General features: G+C 37.2%; 1 long non-coding RNA gene across 1 annotated transcript in view; it reads left to right on the top strand.

Annotated features, from left to right (window-relative positions):
- Nucleotides 1-19,321, top strand: part of LOC106149981 — a 36,841-nt gene that overhangs the window by 4,551 nt on the left and 12,969 nt on the right. The window contains exon 3 of the long non-coding RNA XR_001236485.1: nt 8,003-8,205. This is a non-coding gene — a long non-coding RNA (uncharacterized LOC106149981). The remainder of the gene's footprint in view (nt 1-8,002; nt 8,206-19,321) is intronic.

Raw genomic sequence — 19,321 nt, forward strand, 5'->3', positions numbered from 1 at the left:
ATGTAACCTTCTAAAGGGTATCAAACACAGTTTGGTCATTTTATGAATATTATAACTGTCGGTCACAAGCTCTTATGATTTCCTAAAAGTATCTTCAGCTGACACAAGGATAGAAATTGTCTTGTAGGAAGCTTACTTAACTTCAGTTTAAATTTCTATTTCAATAATGAATAAATAACAACCATCAATTAAGTATATGAAATATATTTAAGTTATAATAATACAGATATCTTGTACCATGCCTTTATTGTGACAACCATATTATTTTGCAAGACGGAATCACTGATTCAGGCTACAGAATTTATGATCATGGCAATTTTATAAATAAAGGAAAAATGGAGAAATACATGTCAGAGGGTGGATTCCCTCACAAAAGGGAAAGCTGGTGTGGATTCACGCTTTCTGTATGCGGCCACAGGAAAAGTGCAGATTCACATTCCTTAGAAGATAGATTTTCATTGTTGTTCTTTACTGGCCACCTCATTCCCGATCACCAACCTACTCTCAAAGCTGGTTTTCACTTGCCCTTCTCCTTTCCTCTGTAGTCCAACAGTCTTTAATCCCCACTGTTGCCCTTTAGTAAGTCACATCGCAGCTTCTGTTTCAAAAGACTGAGCTCTTCCTTGTCTGCTTCATTCTCACGCCAACCACTGACCTGACACACACCCGTGCAAATTCCACTTTCATCTTGCTATCACGTTGGTGCCCTTCCTTCATTTCAGATCTAACACATTGTGAAGAATTGTGCTGGACTTATGCTTGTCATGGCAGCACAGAAAGGCTGAGGAGTTACACTTGGGCCTGACTGAATTCCCAGTATACTGGAGAAAAGATCTTTCCAGTTTCTAGAAATCTGATAATTAAAATTCAAAGTAAAAGATTTAGAAATTCCATGCTCAAATTTTAGAGAAAATGTCATGTCTTTTCCTGGAGCTTCTATAATTTGGTCATTGTTCCTTTCTGATTCCTAATACCATATCTGAAATAAAAAGCAAATGGTTCGTACAATGAATGTAAAGATTAGGTACTACATACATGTACTAATAAAATAAAATTAACAAAAAGCACAAAGGCTCTGTCCAGATGGTTTCCATTTTTTTTTTTTTTTTGTACCAGGAATCAAACTCACAGCCTCATGCTTGCCAGGCAGGCACTTGAGCCACAGAGCTATACCCCCAGCCCCTGGGCTCTGTCCACATGACAGTCCCTTGGACTTCTCAGTTTCCTGTACTTGTAAGAAATAAATCTCTGTTCTTTAATAAAAGCAAATAGTTAGACATCATCTTGTACTGTTTTCAACATTACTTTTATTGTTTTTTTTTTTCTTTGGTTTTTTTCCGGTACCGGGAACCGAACTCACGACCTTGCGCTTGCCAGGCAGGCGCTTTTGCCGCTGAGCTAAATCCCCAGCCCCTCAACATTACTTTTAAATTGTAATTTATTTTACACTTTATTTTACACTGTGACTTAGTTTTGGTTCTCCAGTGAGCTCAAGTCTGAGGGGAAAGAATATATGAGACATATTTTCTGACATATCCTGCAAGCAGATATTTCTCAAACTTATTTTTATATATGTGTGTGTCCTGTCACCATGAAAAGAATTTTAGAAATTTAGCTAGCTCAACACTCTTGGTGGAGTTTTATCACAATGCTGGTCTGATGAACTCCTGCTTGCCTGAGGACATTACTTTCTTCCTGTTGTATGGAGTTCTCAGCATCCTCTTCCTTTCGTTCTTCTTATTGCACATAACCATCTCCAGATCCCTACTCTGACCCACTTAAAGTGACTTGATGAATCCACTCAATTCATTGGCCACCAAAATGCAGGAATGATTGGGAAATGGGTTTATTCAAAAAGAGAGCAGCAAAATGGGCAAAGCACTCTTGTCACATTAGCAAGGTAATATTGCAGAGCAAAAGCTCCTGGAGTCTGCATAATTATAAACACAGTAATTGGTTCCAAATGGACTTGGCTTTAACTCATGGATCCCTGTAATACTGAACAAGGTACATAGTAATGTAAAACCTTCTGTTCCCAGAAAAGTAATCTCTGCAACATATCACATGCAATCATCAGGAGACTAAATTATACAGGCAAAATGCATAGCACAGTGCTAGGTGCATAATACTACACATTAGAGGTGATTGTTGTGGTTACATTTTGCCGTTGTTTAAAAGCAAGATAAAGCTCATATGTAGCTACTGCACACTCTGGCTGTAGAATACAGGGTAATACTGCTTCAATATCACTCTTAGATCAAATTAATGAAAGATAGTCAATAATTCTGTTTTCTTCTTTTTCCAGAAAAACATAATTAGCAATATATCTAATTATGTAAAACAAATGGGAAAAGAGCCAAAATTCAAGAAGAGTGCTTTGCCCCATTTTGGTGCTTTCTTTTAAAATAAACCCATTTCCCAATCCTTCCTGCATTTAGGTGGCCAATTGTACAAAACAACTGGAAAAAAAGCCAAAATGCAAGAAGAATTTTTATGTGTGTTTTATTATTATTGTTCATAAATTCATTGGCGACAGTGACTTTGTTGTTTTCACAGAGTCTCATGCATACAACATCTCCATACATATTAATTTTTCTGATAATAAACCAATCAGGCGGCACCCTTCTCCCCTGCTGCTCTGATTGGTGTGCTCATCATCACAGCACAACACTTCCTGCAGCCCATTTGTTTTCTGGCCAATTCACAGGTTCACTTGCTGTGTGATGACAGCATGGAGAAATGGCTCAGCCAAGTATTGTTTTGCTAAATCCTAGTTCATTTAATTAAAATTCCAAATCTATGCTGTCCTACCTTAGGTAAGTGCACTTTATTAACACATACAATGTTACCTTTTAGAAAAATTAAGGGTTGATCTAATAACATAAAAAGGCATCCCTACACTGATATAAAAATGCTTAGAATCTTAACATTGCTTCGTATAGCAGCATGGCTTAGGAAATTGGGAAGACAGAAAAGACAGCAGTCTTCATTCCTCTCTTAATTTGGAACTCTTACCAACTCAGCAAATATTAATATATAGGTCAGTGTATTTAAAACAGAAGCACAAAGTCTTATTTTATCCATCTAGCAACTATTTATCTACTACATGTGATTTACTAGACTGTTATAATCATGAGGAGGAGAAGAGAGAGTACCAGGAAGTATCTGCCCCCTCCAGACAATGCTGCATTAAGATCACTTGGAGCCTCGTTGAAATGCTGAGGACTGCAGATATGGCTCAGGGGTTTGGGTGCTTGCCTAACCTCTGCTAGGACCTTAGTTCCATACCTAGCACTATAAACCGACATAAAATCTCTGAAAAATCAGGTTCCACCCTCACAGTTTCAGATTGCATTTTGTCCTGAGTTTAGAGATTTGAATTTCTGAGAATTTCTCCAAATGAGGGGCTGGTATTCTGAGAACAGCACACTAGAAATACTACCCTGGAACAGTCATCACTGACTTTAGCCAGCCAGAAAGAAAGACTCTTCAAGAGATGCTCTGGACACCTTTTTTATCACTTGTTTCTTTCTCCATGTGCTGTATGCACCAGGAGGCTGCCCCACACAAAGTGGCTTCTCTGACATCAGAATTTCAGCTGGGCTCAACCAGAAGGAACATGGGCAGCAAAGAGAGGAAGGAGAAGAGAGACATCAGATTGCTCATTTGTCTCCTGGCCCAGTTGATGCCAGCTGGCTTTGTGCACAAGGTGAGGTGCTATCAACCTCACAGTCAGCACTTTCCTTCTGTGTATTTCTGGCACCTGCATCCTCCTCATGCCCTTCCAGGCTGAGAGAGCCTGAGGCCACCCTGATGCCAGCCCTGGGAGATGCACTGACTATGACACCATCCTCCACCAGGCTCACCAGTACAGTCACAGTGTGAGACTCTCCTATCGCTCAGCTTGAGCACATCATCGATTTCTTCTAGGAATGTGACTCATGTAAGGAACAGAATGAGTTTCTTTAACTTCATTTCTACTTCTTTTCATTAGCTAGACTGCAAGTGAGGCTAAGGAATTTAGTTCTTCCCTCCAAAATGAGAAGAAATTGTATTTCGGGTGAATAGCAGTATTTTCACACACACGTTTTGTTATATCATACTAGAATTTTACACAGATGAAACACGATTTTCAGGTAAATATACGCACACAAAGTGTTTGATAACAGCTCCAGATTTTTAAAGAATATGCAGTTGTATATAAGGAGAAAACAGAGAGTGTTTTACTCATAATTTTACAATGCAATGTCTATAATTTCTGGTAATCTCACAAATTTTTAGAGCCAACAGCACAAGACAAAAAATTCTGGCTCAGGGTTACTTTACTATGTGTTCTAGTGTAGCTTTACAAAGTATTTACATTTAGAAATTTATATTATTTCATATTATTCCTATTGAAAATAAGAAATTAGATTGATGTTTCTTATTAAAACTATATGTATCTTAGTAAGTTACAGTATGGATACATTGTTTGTAAATAAAAGTAGGTGTTGTAAAAGAAGGAATTGGGTTCTGTAGGTCTGAAAACCATGTTTACACAGAGAGACAACTTTTGATGCATTTGTACTCATTTACACATGCATGGGAAACCCAGGGCCTGAACAAATGAGCTGGCATAGTTAAAATAAAGCAGACACATAACAGTGATGTAGCTGTGAGAGCGCCCGGAAGCCACCAGACACTTCTAGCCCAGAGGATATAGCAAGGGCGAGGCCTTGCACAGGAGCATGCTTCTCTCATTAGTGACCCTCAGGCCCTCCCAAGCCATGACACACAACTGGACCGAGCATGAAGTTGTTTACATAGCAAGAAGAATAGGGAAAAGTCCCAGAAGCAGGGATGAGATTCATTTATATGTTCATTAGATAGCACATTTTCAATAATAACCCAGGTTATTATTAATACTGCCTGGGGAAATAGCATATTTTCCTTCCTTTTATGATGTGGTATTTGCTCAGATATTAGGGCCCAACAAGTAAGTAAAATATTCTTCTCCACATTTTCATTGCAGTAACAGAAAAAACTATAACAAAAAGGTCACACACACACAGAGCCACACACACACTCATCCTGAGTGGTAAAGGACGTAAAGGAATACAATCATATGATATCAATAATATCAAATGTCTATGTATGTTGTTTAGAACATATTGAAGATTATAAAATGCTTTCTCATATACTGGTTAATCTCTCCCTCTCAACACCCTTTGAGACAGGCACTTTTATATTTAATTTTCTGCTGAAGAGCAGCATAGAATTGAGGCTAATTAAATGGCCCAACATTGGGAAGTTAGTAAAGTATGGCATTAGAATCAAGATTTCAAATTCAATCATCTATTTTTATACCACAAGTGATTTCTCCCTATGCACTCCGCTCTGGGTCTGAAACCTTTGAAATGATGAAAGAGGTAGAAGCGGGATCGATGAAGCTGCCTCTTCCTCCCCAGATATTGTACAATCTGAGTGGTGGGTTCTGACATGATTTGATCAGTGAAATCATCTACCAATATTTTACTCTATTGATAATTATTAGAACAACTTTCCTTCTGCATTTTAACTTAGTCCCTGGAGTCTTTTTCTTACCATTTCTTGAAAATGCAAATACATTTCTCTGGATCAGTTCTTAGTCTTCATTAGCACAGAACAAGTTGACAGATACGCATACATACACTGCCTTGGGCGGTCTCATCTACCCTAGTGATTTTAACTACCGCCTATGCAATGGTGGCTTTCTACTCTTGAAATCATAACCTCGATGTTTGTTTGGTGACAATGTCTCTTACGAGGTGTCTCATGGCAGTAACATGCATTGTGGCTAAGAATGAATTTTTTATGTCTTTGACCTTTCCATACATCTCCTGAGTATGCATGTATTACCTGCAACTCTCCCTTTATTTCCCTACTCCACCATTACGAGTTCATTCTGTAATCTAAAACCTTGAAATGCATCCTGCCTTCATCTTTTATTCAAATCAATCACTGCTCTCTATTAATGACTATAGCTGCTATTTTTAAAATTCCTTTTCTTTCACTTATTCATATTATCATTAACTAAATTTAGCCTATCATGAACTCCTATTACATATTACATCTCCTAATTTTCATTACCCCAGTATTTTCATCGTCCATCTATCCATTATCCATGCTATACCCAGAGTGACCTGTCTCAAATTACCCTCCCTTGTCTTACCTCCAAGTACAGTTAGCTATACAGAGGAACACACCAGGGGGACATCATGACATTTTCTCTCTGCCTCTTTACTTTGTCACAGTATTCTCTCTACATCTAAAATCCTTTTTCAATTGCTGCTGCCATTATAATTATTATTATTATCATCATCATCATCCTTATGTGAGTGTTTTGAAGGAGGGTCTGGTTTTGCAGTCCAGGCTGTTGTGGAACTTGTAATCCTCCTCCAGCAGCCTCCCCAGTCCTAAGAATCCTGGAGAGGTCTGCCATCCCTGGGTTCCAACTCTTGTTTAGAATATTGCAAAGATAACACATCTTCTGATCTCATCAGTTGAGGGACTTGGTTTCTTGCTCAGAAGTTTTAATGTTTGGGCCTGACTAATTTTTGTTTTTTTTTTTTGTTTTGTTTTTTGTTTTTTTTGGTTTTTTTCTCCGGTACCGGGAACCAAACTCACAACCTTGCACTTGGCAGGCAGGCGCTTTTGCCGCTGAGCTAAATCCCCAGCCCCCTGACTAATTTTTGTTTTAGGCAGTGTCTTGCTATGTAGCCTGGGATGTTCTTGAACTCACTATGGAATCAATGCTGGCCTTGAACTGACAGTGATCCTCTTATCTCAGCCTCCAGAATGCTCAGATTACAGGCAAGCACAATCATGTGTGATTCTCTATTTTAATTCTATGCTTGAATGAACATCATACCAACTCAACTCTAGGAAACATGGGAGAACGGATTGCATTCTACACATCACTGAAACCCTAAAAGCTAATGTGTCTGACAGAGAGGCCATTAATTCAACATTAACAATGAAAATGTTAATGCATAAGTGAAAGAGTGTGCATAGAAAGAAAAGTGGAGGTAGTCACATAAAGAAAAGCCTCCCTCCCTCCTGATTTGTTTGGGCTGGCTAATGGCGAAGCTGTTCATTACATGGTCAAAGTCTACTGAGATGTTACCAGAAACACTGGAAGAATCATCACCACAGAGTGTATGGGAGGGTAGTCCCTTGTATATGAGTCACTTCACTTTTCTGATACTCTTCTCTGGACAGACGACACTACTACTACTACCACCAGTATCACTACCACTACTACCATCACTACCACCACCACTACCACTACCACCATCACTACCACTACTATCACCACCATCACTACAACTGCCACCAGCACTGCTCTCACCAATACCACTATTACCACTACCACCACTACCACCGCCACCACTACCACTACCGCCATTACCATCACCACCACCACCAGCACTACCACTACTACTACCACTACTATACTACTACCATGTTTTCCCTTATTGATTTGTGGAGCCTAAATGAGGTAGTGGGCAAAATTTAGATGGTGACAACCAATCCAATGGAAACCATTTTCAATAATGTAAGTGATAAATTCAAATTCAATCATTTGATCGATTAAATATATTCTACAAAATTAGCTACATAACTTCAACTCAACTATGTAAGTCTATGATTCTGCAACAAGAATATAAATTTCAACCATTAGGACTTTAACAATTTATGATCTGAGTATGAACATCAGGAAATTCTCCTGTATACAGTGCCTAGCTAGAAACATTGTTCAACAACTATTGTTAATTGTTATTAGAAAAATATTATTAACCAAAGAATGTTCAGGTGATATTTTATAATCATTCAATATTAAGAAATAAGTTTGCTTTAACTAATGTATGATTTCAAGAAATGTCTCATTTATATGGAAAGTATGACACTGTTAGTACTTTGGGAATTCTTAAATGCTGGGGTGAAAAATGTTATAACTGGATTATCTTTATTTCATTTCAAGGCACTGAGGACTCTCAAGGTGATAATGAGGTCACGCAGTCTCTGAGGAACCCCGTTCCATCTCATTCTGACCGTGCTCCACTACAGAATTTGTAGGATTTTCAGCAAATGTGATGGAATCTGAGAACACCATATTTAGTATAAAGAAGAAAATGTTCCAGTGAAATGGGAAAATGATATAAAATGGAAGTACAATGAAAGAAAGTAAGTTCGTTAGCTTCCAGTTAGTTTCCAAAGAGTTAGTAAACTATTTCCTTTAAATAGATCTTCACTCCACAGAGGAAAACATCTAGAAATATAAATCTCTTACAGTATACTGTATGAATTGTGTATTTTTCAAAAATCCATGAATACATTTATTGTGGAAAAATATATAATACCCGAAACAATAATATGAAAATCAATTCTTCATATTATGGTTTAGATCTAGAAAGTCCTTCAAAACTCTCATGTTCAGAGCTGGGGCTGTCGGGGTGGTGACTGTATCATGGGGGTGCTATACTCATTAATGGGTATGTGCACTACTGAATCCATGGCTAGATGTGCTGTTAGTGGGGCCATTTGGAAAAGGTATGTCCCAGTGGCCATGCCTTTGGAAGGAGCATCTCCCTGTTGGTCTCCTCTCTTCCTTCTTCTTCCTAGCAGCCGTAGGTGAGCCACTTTCTCCTGTCTCCCCTTCTTCCATACCATTACTACATTAGAGCAGGTACCCATGGACTGAAACCTCCAAACCAGGAGCCAAATTAAACCTCTCCTCCTTTAAGTTGTGGGTGTTAGGTGCTTTTGTCCCTGAAAAAGGAAAACTGACTAATATACTTTATAAGTTAGAAGCATCTTTGAATTGGGTTTTTTTTTTTTTTTTGTGAGTCTAAGCTATTATTAGTATAATTATTCATTTTAAGCTAAGGGCCCAGGTAATAATTTCTATTTAATAGAGACCTTGCTCATCTAATAAATTATTTTAGTATTTGAACATGACTTAGCCTTATGTTATGTCATTTTATGTAGTGAAAAAATCTAAGGTGCTTACTTGAGATATTGTCTATATGAGGCTACCAAGGTAAGTATTTTGATGAAGTCTAAGTTACAAATGTGATAGTCTAAGTTACTCCACTGAGATAATGTATTTCTACCAAACGAATCATATAGCATTAGCTTAACTGAATTGGAATATTAGCCCCAACAGAGACAATCTAACTCTCAGCTAGAAAGCAAGGAAAAAGTCTTATCTGATTCAGCCTTGCTTGGCAAACTTGACTTCCAATTACAGCACTGCTGACAAACACAGCTTTCTGGCATCAGAGAAGAGTATAAATTTTAAGGAAAGTATTATTAGACAGATGTTGATTGTAATCCCAGCTCCATTTCTTCCCAGCTGTGTGACTGAAGTATTGGCACCATTTTTCTCACTTGTGAATTGGCATTAAAAATATCAGTTGCTGAACAGTATTATAAACATTGAATTTTACACATGTATAAAGAACTTGGTTCCCTCAGAATACACAAAAAATGTATTTCTCATTCTCACCTCCCAGGTTTTTTTTGTTTATTCTGCATCTACTAATCCTTAAAGATACACACAAAGTGCTACTCAGTACACTACCTTGCCTGAATTTTGTGTCCTTCTCTTATGCCACATATGACCTGCCACGTGTCCAATGAGCTCACTTGGCTGCTTCTCCCTCTAATCTGTGAGCTCTTCAGACCGTTCCTGGGTATAGACGCAAGAATATTTGCCATTCACAACTTCATGGCAAATCTTTCTGGAACATAGCTTAATTTTGTGAATTTCTCTTTTTAAGGATAGAATGCAATGAATGCAGTTACTTGGCCACTCATCTTTATTGAACAGTGCTACACTGCCTAATTTGTACAATACATGATTGGATGCATTTGCTCATCTAACTCCAACATGCTTTCCATTTAGCTCCCTCTAGGTATCTAGAATCCTGGCAGTTAGAGCACGTCCAAGTATTCATGAATTCACTTTTGTTACAACCATTTCCAAAACTATACCTTCACCACAATGCATTATTCTGTCCACAGAGGAAGCAACTACATCTATCTTTGAATTTTATTTCCCTCAATTGCATAGCTCATGATATTAGTTGTTTGTTTATGGAAAACCAGTAACTCCATAACGTAGTACCTTTCAAAGGAACATTTTTTATCACACAGTTTCTGAGAATCAAGAATCTAGGGATGGCTTAGCTCAGGGAATCTGGCTCTGGGTTTTTCATGAGGGTCTTGTGTAGATGCCTGTCAGACCTGAGGTTACTGCAAGACTGGAGGCTTCTTTTCCCAGCTCACTTAGATAACTTTAGTAGGAGAATGTAACGCCTTACTTCCTGGGACAGTTCATAGAGCTTGACAAGAAAATTGGCTTCATCCAGCGCATAAATGCATTCAGGTAGCAGAGAAAAAATGTGAAGGAGAGAAGTGAAATGAATAGTGCATTTCAGAACAATCTTGGATTAGCATTGCATCACTTGTGATGTATGCAGTTGGCATGGTAGGCCAACCTGAGTACCACATGGGAGGAGAGTAAGCATGGGTGTGAAGATCCCGAGCCAAGGACAGCACTTGAAATGCAGCTACCATCTTTTTCATGGGTCTTACCTCTTCACTTTTTACATGATAATCTTGAGCACAGAGTTTCTTGCACATATCAGAACTTAATAGCTTACACTTATCTTTTCTAAATCTTTATGTTTATGACACCTAATGTTTGCAATTGTTCCGAACAAATGTTTATTGAATTAATGCACTGAAATTAGTGCTTCATGAAGCTAAAGAACACTTGCTAGCTTCTTAGGTGAGACTACTGGAATGTACTCAGTTCTAAGCAGAAATACAAGCTGTCAAGACGTATTAAAAATGCAGAGGTTTTCATATGAATTCACAAGGATATTTGGAGCTGCAGGTGGGAAAATTTTAACATTATTTTTTTGACTTTTAAATAAAGATGCTAACAAATTAAGGATTCATTTTCTGCAGTAAAAGTACCAGGTAAAAATGTAACTCTATTATTTGCCAAAATATCCATTGAAAATCTATATTCAAAGTACATACAAATTGAACAGGGTGTGCAAACAGGAAATCTACTTTACATAAATTATGGTTGCTCAATGAATTATACTTGATCCATTCCATAAGCAGAGGCTGGGCACAGGTACTATTGCACTTTTCTCTTTAGGTTCCTGTTTTCATTTTCTATAAGGCTTTTTCCGCAGTCTGTTTTTCTAAGAATCTGGACTTTTTACTTTTTTCATCACTCCACTGGGTTAAATTCAATATCTTCTACATAAACTTTCGTTTGCAATCATTTATCAGAAAACAGGTCAAAGTTTAGTCAAATAATTTGTGCTGCTGTATTGGCAGAATACTAGTCCTCTGAGTTACAGTTCCCTGATTTGTGAAATAATTTTATTTTTATTATATTAAAATAGTGTACTCAGATCAATAGATGCATCTAATTCTCTAAGATGTAGAGTTTGAGAGTATTTTGCAAAAAATGTGTAAAATATATTTGCTTGTTTATTTAGAAGGGATGCCTATGTTGTAAATCTCAATTATGATAAACATTTAAAAGATACTTCTAAAGGCTTACTATCACTTTTAGCAGTATTTCTTATACCTCTAGAACAGTGGTGGCAAACCTGTGGCACCCGTGCTACAGCGGGGTGTTTGGTATCACTGAACGCTCTAAGAGGTTTGTCATCACTGCTCTAGAGTCTAACAAACTTGCATCTAAATTCTGAGTTCTTGTAGTTTGTTCCCAGACCTCAGTTTTGAGTCTCTGCCTGCTGGTGCTTCTAATTTCTAGTCTAGCAAGCACATTAAATAATAAGGAGGGTAATCATTGCTGAGAATTTAAGACAAGGACTCCCCACTGGACCAAACTTTAGTAAGGTTTCTGTGTAAGTTCTTTACAACTCAGCTATATTCTTGGCTGAGTTCCTAGTCTGCTTTTAATAAGAATCATATCTACTCTACTTAGTAAGGAATTTCCACCCTTCAGGTCTAATCTAGATACTGTGAATGATTTGTCTTCCACTGACCTCTTCACTCTGTCTTTCGCCTGTGCTTCTCTAGCAGACATATTTCAAACTGAATTAAATTCCACACTGAAGTCTCTCCTAACATGCTACCTTGAATGAAATGTCTTGGCGTCTTAAAATAAGGGTCTGATGCAAAAATATTCTATCAAACTCAGGGAAAAAGTAAGAATGGTTGCACTTTCTTAAAGAGCTTCTTGCAAAAAATGTGCAGCCTATCTTGCTGAGGTGGATTGTATCTGCTGCTATTCAGAATATTACTCACATGCTGCTAATATATTTCAAAGGAGAAAATTGTCTGCTAAAATTTTGTCCTGTCTCAAGATATTGGGATTTCCTCAATTTTGAGTATTATGTACATACTGTGTGAGAGAAAAAAGAGTGACAATTCTTAGGGCAATATGATTGAAAACAAAATATTGCAACCCAGAAAATATCTCCACAAAAGTAGAGGAGAAAGAAAAAAGTTTTATTATTAAATAAACGTTAAACCAGAAAATTATAAGGCAGTTGTCACTGGCATCCCACTAAAGAGACTGCAAAGATAGAAAGAAGTGTCACTTTTTATATAGGTAAAACTATGGAATCCACTACTTAAATGATGTAGATTTCGAATTGTGAGTCTAACAGCTGAAATTAGATCAGGCTCCTTCAAAGAGATGGAACCTTTCCTTATTTCATGATGATGTTCAAAATGTTGTTCTCTGATCCTTGGATGCTCTTGGGTTGTGAAACTGGCAAAATCTTGTGCAGTCATTAAAGAGATTAGCAGCCAGTCTGAAAAGACAGAGAAAGACATTTTGAAAGAAAAGAGAGAAGAGGATGAATCTTTGCCCTTATTTTCAACAGTTAGAAATAAGCCTGTTATTTGTACTTTATATTGTCTATATATGATGTTGTTAGGTACTTTTAAACATGAAGGTAGCATGATACATAAGATTCCCATCTATTGATTTCAATTCCAAAAAATAATAAAATATTTAAACATCATTTATGAATAACAAATAGGAATTGTAAGATTAACTATTTTACGAATGCTATCAATTATATATACCTCAGAGTAAAACCATGACTTTGATAAAGCTGGGCCTCAATAATTGCACAAGTTCTTCTGTCTATATAAGCCAGTTTTATTTGTCCAAATGTTGTGATGTTTGTGAGTTTGTGCTCATAAGTGTGTGTGTGTGTGTTTGAGGGTTTTTCACGATAAGGAAGAGCTGGGAGAATGTGTTAATCCCTTCAAAGTGTAAAATTTGGATTTATGCTGAAGAACGTGAGATCTTGAAAGAAGTCCTCTCAAACAATACGAGTCCAGCTCACTATATTAAAATAGATAATATTTTGTTCCTTTATTTCATATGTGAATTCTTCATTTAAAAATATTTCTACATAAATATTTCCTGTTTTAAACTATTTCTATTTCAAGTAAAATAAAACAAAATCAATTTTCTTTTCAATTCAAGAAAATCTCCTGATAAAATAGAGGTAAGTATATGTTTTCAACTGAATAACCTAATGATCTACAGGACTACAAAGAAAGCTGAGAATTAATTGGATTTTATACTTATTCATGATTAATCCCTTGAGTTCTGCAAGCAGTGACCAAATTTAAATTTCCTTTTATCATGCAAGATAATGGGATTACCTGCTAGCCTAATTCTTTAATATGTGTTAATAAAGTGAGATGAATACTCATGAAATATACTAGGTGGGTTTACACTGCTGGGAGAAAGAGAGAGAGAGAGAGAGAGAGAGAGAGAGAGAGAGAGAGAGAGAGAGAGAGAGAGAGATCTATGTGTAAGCTCATCTGTCTGAAAAACAGAACTAACTGTAAGCATATTTCCAGAGTTGAAGAGAATTTCATTTTGTTTTGTTTTTGTGGTGCTGGGGCTCACACTTAGGGCCTTCTGCATGCAAGGCAAGAACTCTAGCACTGAGCCAGATCCTCAGGCCTTGAAGAGGATTTCTAGCTCTACTTGCAAGGTGTGAATTTAAAGTTGATTTTCTAACACAAATAATTGACGTGTATAATGAGCAAAGTAATTTGTGTGCTTTCATTTCTACTCCTTTTACTGGAGTTTGATGCATTTCTGGGGTTTGTTCTTGCAAACATACTAATTTAGTTATAAAAAGAAGTGACATTAATCAATTCTTTAATGTTTAACAAGAAAAAATGAATACGCTCCTATTTTGGTGCACATCATTTTTCTTTAGCATTATTTTTATTTCCCACTTCGAACTGTGTATGTCTGACTAGAAGATAAGTTGGATGACAGCTTCAAGCAACTGACTTAGAACTGGCTGAAACCCTGCTCTTATGTCTTATCATCTTTGGTGAATTTCAGAGGTTTTGCATAATTAATGACCTGCATAAAGTATACTTTTCTATATCAAAATAACGTTAATTCTCTAAGACAGCAACTTGCAAAAACATTCAAAATTTTCTACTTCAAAAGTGAAATAGGCTCACCTAAAACAAAAAGCCATAATTAATTGTTGAATCTTAGTTAAATCTTTAAGAAAAGAAAAATTTGCAATGCAGATTTTAAAACTTTTTTATTTGATGCTATCTATATTCAGACAGGCTGTTTTCCCCAAGTTTACACAGCTAGGAATTTGTGGCAGTAGGAATATAAACCAGGAATGATGTTCTTATATCTCATAATATTCCTTTTACCCTTTTTCTCATACTAAACTTTCTCTAAAACCTATGACCCCTGAAGTCTTCAGATAAATATCTTCAAATTTCATCGAATGTTTTATTTTCTGCATGTGATAGATAAGAAGCTTCATTTAGTAATGAACTTGAGTATCTTCCAAGTATAAGTCATATATATATATATGTGTGTGTGTGTGTGTGTGTGTGTGTGTGTGTGTGTGTGTGAAAATATCTTACTATTATTTATATTTTTCAGTCAGACATTACTAGATTCCTCAACAGTGACATACGGCTTAAGGGAAGCAACATTTTTAAAATATTAAGGAAAAAAGTTAGGTTGATTGTAGTGTTCTGTACTTTGCCAACTCATTAATCTTGAAGGTAGATGACGTATATTTTTAAACCTATAAAGTTTGAGAATTTATGTATGCAGATGTAGTTTAGGAAATGCTGGTCCGAAATATCATACCTTGGCTTTAGAGAAGAGCACAGAGACAGGAAATCCACTCGCTGCTCTGATCTTTCTCCTTTGATACACGTGGTTTCAGATGTGACCAAAAGGACCAAACGTGTAGTCCAAGAAGAACCTGAACGGAAGTCACTAAGTGCAGCTCACTCACTATCATTGCTAGACCAGAAACTTTGGTTTGGGAAAAATTATTTCCCCATAATTGTCAAATCTCATCAAGCATAACCTTTAAAGTATGCAGATTTAGCCATTTCCGTGTGTTCTAATTTTCTTATCAGAGAATCTCAGGTTGTATATTGCTCATATTAAATAAAGTCGTATTTTTTCTCGTTACTCTGTCTTTTGCCATGAAGATGTTAGCTCTTCAGCCATGAAAATGGAAAGGTATCTTTCTTTCTATAACATCAGTGTCCCCTTAGAAAGCTATCACAGGTTCTACTTTAATACAACAAGGATGTAAAACTTTGCAAGTAGTAGCTATGGAACCTAGAAAGTAAAAAATGCTGCAAGTGAACTGGTGAAGGGAAGTTGGCATGAGCACAGTGTGCCAGCTCTGAGAACAGCTGCATGAAGAGAGAGAAGGTGAACGAGTGCTACATAAAAGGATCACACCAATTGGTTAATGGAGCCAGTAGGTTATTTTGGTGTCAGAGAATGTAGAGAAAAAGGCGTAGGATTTAAAAGATGTAGTATAGTTTTGAAAAAAAAAAAAAACTGTATTGACTGATGCTAATAAAACCAAATGAAATTTCAATAATATTTATGAATATTAAGAAAATGTTTAGAAAGATGTATTAGGAAATAAATGTTTGTTAACAGAATTCTTGACTAAACACACATTACATATAAACCATACAGAAGTCATAAAAAGTAAACTATTATTATTTAACAAAAAATTTTGGCATGCACCAATATTGCCAGAATAGAGCACAGAAACATTTCAATAGAAGAGATAATGCTGATAAGCTAAAAATAGTCTCTTTAATCAAGCGTATCATTCAGCTACACAGGGGCATCAGCTAAAAATGAGATTTTATTTTCAGTATGATGGCATTTGTGTGTAGGAGTGTAGAGGGAGGAGAGGCTGGGAAAAGGATTTCCCCTTTTCATTGGGAAACATTAGTTGGATTTTATTTTACACTTGAACATCTAATTCTTCATCAATTATATAAAAATTAGTAAAAGATTATGATTAGCACAAAACGCATATCTAGGGCTTCTCCTCTCGGAAACAGCACCATCTGCCAGGGGCCTCTTTCATCGTCCCAGTTTGGGACCCACCTTTGAGGACCAGGGCAGCAGTGACCCTGGCAGTCCTTTCCCAGTGTGGCTGCAAGAAAGCCAGGGCCGGCGCTTCGTTCCCTTTACATTGTGCCAAGGCCAGGGCCAGGATTTGTTCTCTACCTCTTCAGCCCCTAGTAGGAAAACTTTGACTCTGAGTTTCAAATACAGCTAGACAGGGCTTACATTTTTTTTAAATTGGGAAGTCTGCGTAACAACAATGATTATCCCACAGCTCTGAAGAAGTCAACCTTGAAGAAATGGGAAACACAAGGTATAAGCTATGGTACCGACTGTGGAATGCAACTTACTCAGTGAAGATCTTTTACATACATTGCTGTCGTCAGCCCTTATCGGAAATGTCTCTGAGATATTTTCACCAGAAGATTCCATTCTCTCCATCCCTCGGGTCCCTAATCAGAGAGCAAGTCATTTTCTCTTCTCTCCACCCTTCCAAGAAGAAAGCAACAGAGCTAAGTTCTCTTTTCTTATGCTGAAGGAAAAAATACGAAAATAACTACTGAATTCCGGTTTGATGATTAGCCTGTGTCTCAGCTCTCTACTGTCACAATATCACTATCTTGTTTGATTCAGGGTTGTAATTAAGGACCTATTTAAATAGCATAGTGTGAGTTTGTGTGTGTGTGTGTGTGTGTGTGTGTGTGTGTGTGTAATGCTACAATCTGACTCAGTTCCTTGGCTGAATGGAAAACATCTCCAATGTTCTATACTTACCCATGTTTCCTAGAGACAGAGAACCTTTAACAACTTTAGTTGACCCACTTTGGCTTTGACCTTGGAAAGTGCAGCTTCTGTTTATACATCCTCTGCTAAAGAGGAAAAATCTTCAAAGTACTGCATTTTGTACATCATTTAAAAATATATCCAACATGTAATCTCATTAGGGTTTGGTATCCTTGTAATTATATTTAATTGGTCCCTATACATAGACAAATATTAAAGAAAGGAAAATGGATATTTTAATCTGAAGAAGGATGCTTTCTGAAGACTCAGCAGAGTCTATTTTTCCATGGAAGATTTTTTAATTATAATCATTCAGATTGTTTAAAGTAGACTGTGGGATTTGAAGTAAGTGATTTCAAAAAACTTCATTAGTTGCAAATTTTTTCCTTTTAAAACATACACACACACACACACACACACACACACACACACAATTTACCAGAAAAGAACTGTTTAAATTTTCCCATTGTTTGTTGACTCTTTCAAACCCTACAGTCAGCAAATCACTTGAAATTTCCCTACTGAAGAGAATGTGACAGTGTTAGCATCTGCAGAACACGTGCACACGAGATAGTGCCCACCTACTCTTCTAGATCTAGGAGGCCTGGGTGACGGCAGGAAAGTGAAACACAGACCTTTCCTCTAGAGCTTTCATTCCAACTCCTGAGGTTAGCAGTTGAAATAACACACCCTTTATTAAACAAATAGAGATATTAAACAGTTATGAGAGCAGTGGCAAACAAGATTTCTTATTCCAGCAGCTGTCTCAAGTGTGAAGAACCTTAGAACCTTGCACAATTTAGCAGACAGACCTTTGGTGTTTTGAAATACACTGGCTCTGAACCCTTGTGGGGGACTCTTTCCGTTCAGTTCAGAAGCACACATTCTGCTAACATGAAACAAAACCAGTTCCAGGGCACGCCTTCATTCATTTAGAAATGTTCAGCATCTAAGTTTGTGTGCTCAGTCTGGGCTACAGAATTTGAATGAGGTGACATTTATATCCCATTTTGTACTGTTAAATTTTTCCATTGTAGCCACTGAAAATACCTTAACATATTTCCTGATATTGCCCAGTACACTCCAAAACTTTTCAACCTCTGTCTGTTCATCCCTGAAAGATACCCTATGTTCGAGTTACATTCTGCATATTCCTACTTTTGACATTTTTAAGTTTTACATGTGATTGAGAAGGACCATTTTCCAGTACTCTGGACTGTCATCTACTTTTGTCAAAAAATCTTAAATTGTTAGCCAGGAGTGATGGCGCATGCCTGTAATCTCAGCATGCGGGGGGCTGAGGCAGGAGGATCGTTGCGAGTTTGAGGCCAGTCTGGGCTACAAATTGAGTTCAAGGCTGGCCTGAACTGCACGGTGAAACCCTGTCTCAAAAAGACCAAAAAATAAACTTAAATTGCACTTATGCTATTAAAGTATAGTTTTGCTTTGTGAAACAAGGACATAGAGAGAAAAAGCATTGCAGTAGGAGTGTCGCCAGTTCCGTTATCTGTGCCCCTTCGTGCCCAAATGTGTATGTAACGGGCAGCAGTACCCATGAGGTATGGCCTGGTGTGACAGAGCAGGCTGACCTTGGGTTCCAAGACAACACTACAAACACACATACTAGAAGTTTAAAACTCATCATCTTGTATTGATCATGCACAGAGCTGATATATTACTATTGTTAGTTGAAATAGAATATGCATGAAGTTGAGTATACATTTTCTGAGACATTTGAAGAATATAGGGAAACTGGGTAGATCTCATATTCATTCACCCATCATGTACATGATCTGAGTATGTAGATCCGAGCAGATTTTAGCTGGTGCTTTTGGCCTTCCAGCCATATGCACTTGGCCGTCTTACTGTGTCATCCTTTGCCAGCCTGATTTCCAGGGACCAGCATTCTAGTTAGGGCTCCCAGCTGCCCATTATTAGATCCCTGGAGTGGGACACAACCAAACCCAGTAGAGGGAAAGCTCTGATGATGCCAAAAGTCTGCAAGTAAAATGAAGTAGGCATGCATTTGGAGAACTGGGAGGCAGCATAGGAAGGGAGGTTGATTTTCGTTCTTTCTAAAATAAAAACAATTTCCAAGATTCTTTAGGC

The sequence above is a fragment of the Chinchilla lanigera genome, unplaced genomic scaffold (assembly GCF_000276665.1).
Source record: "Chinchilla lanigera isolate Chin_1 unplaced genomic scaffold, ChiLan1.0 scaffold00058, whole genome shotgun sequence".
NCBI lineage: Eukaryota > Metazoa > Chordata > Mammalia > Rodentia > Chinchillidae > Chinchilla > Chinchilla lanigera.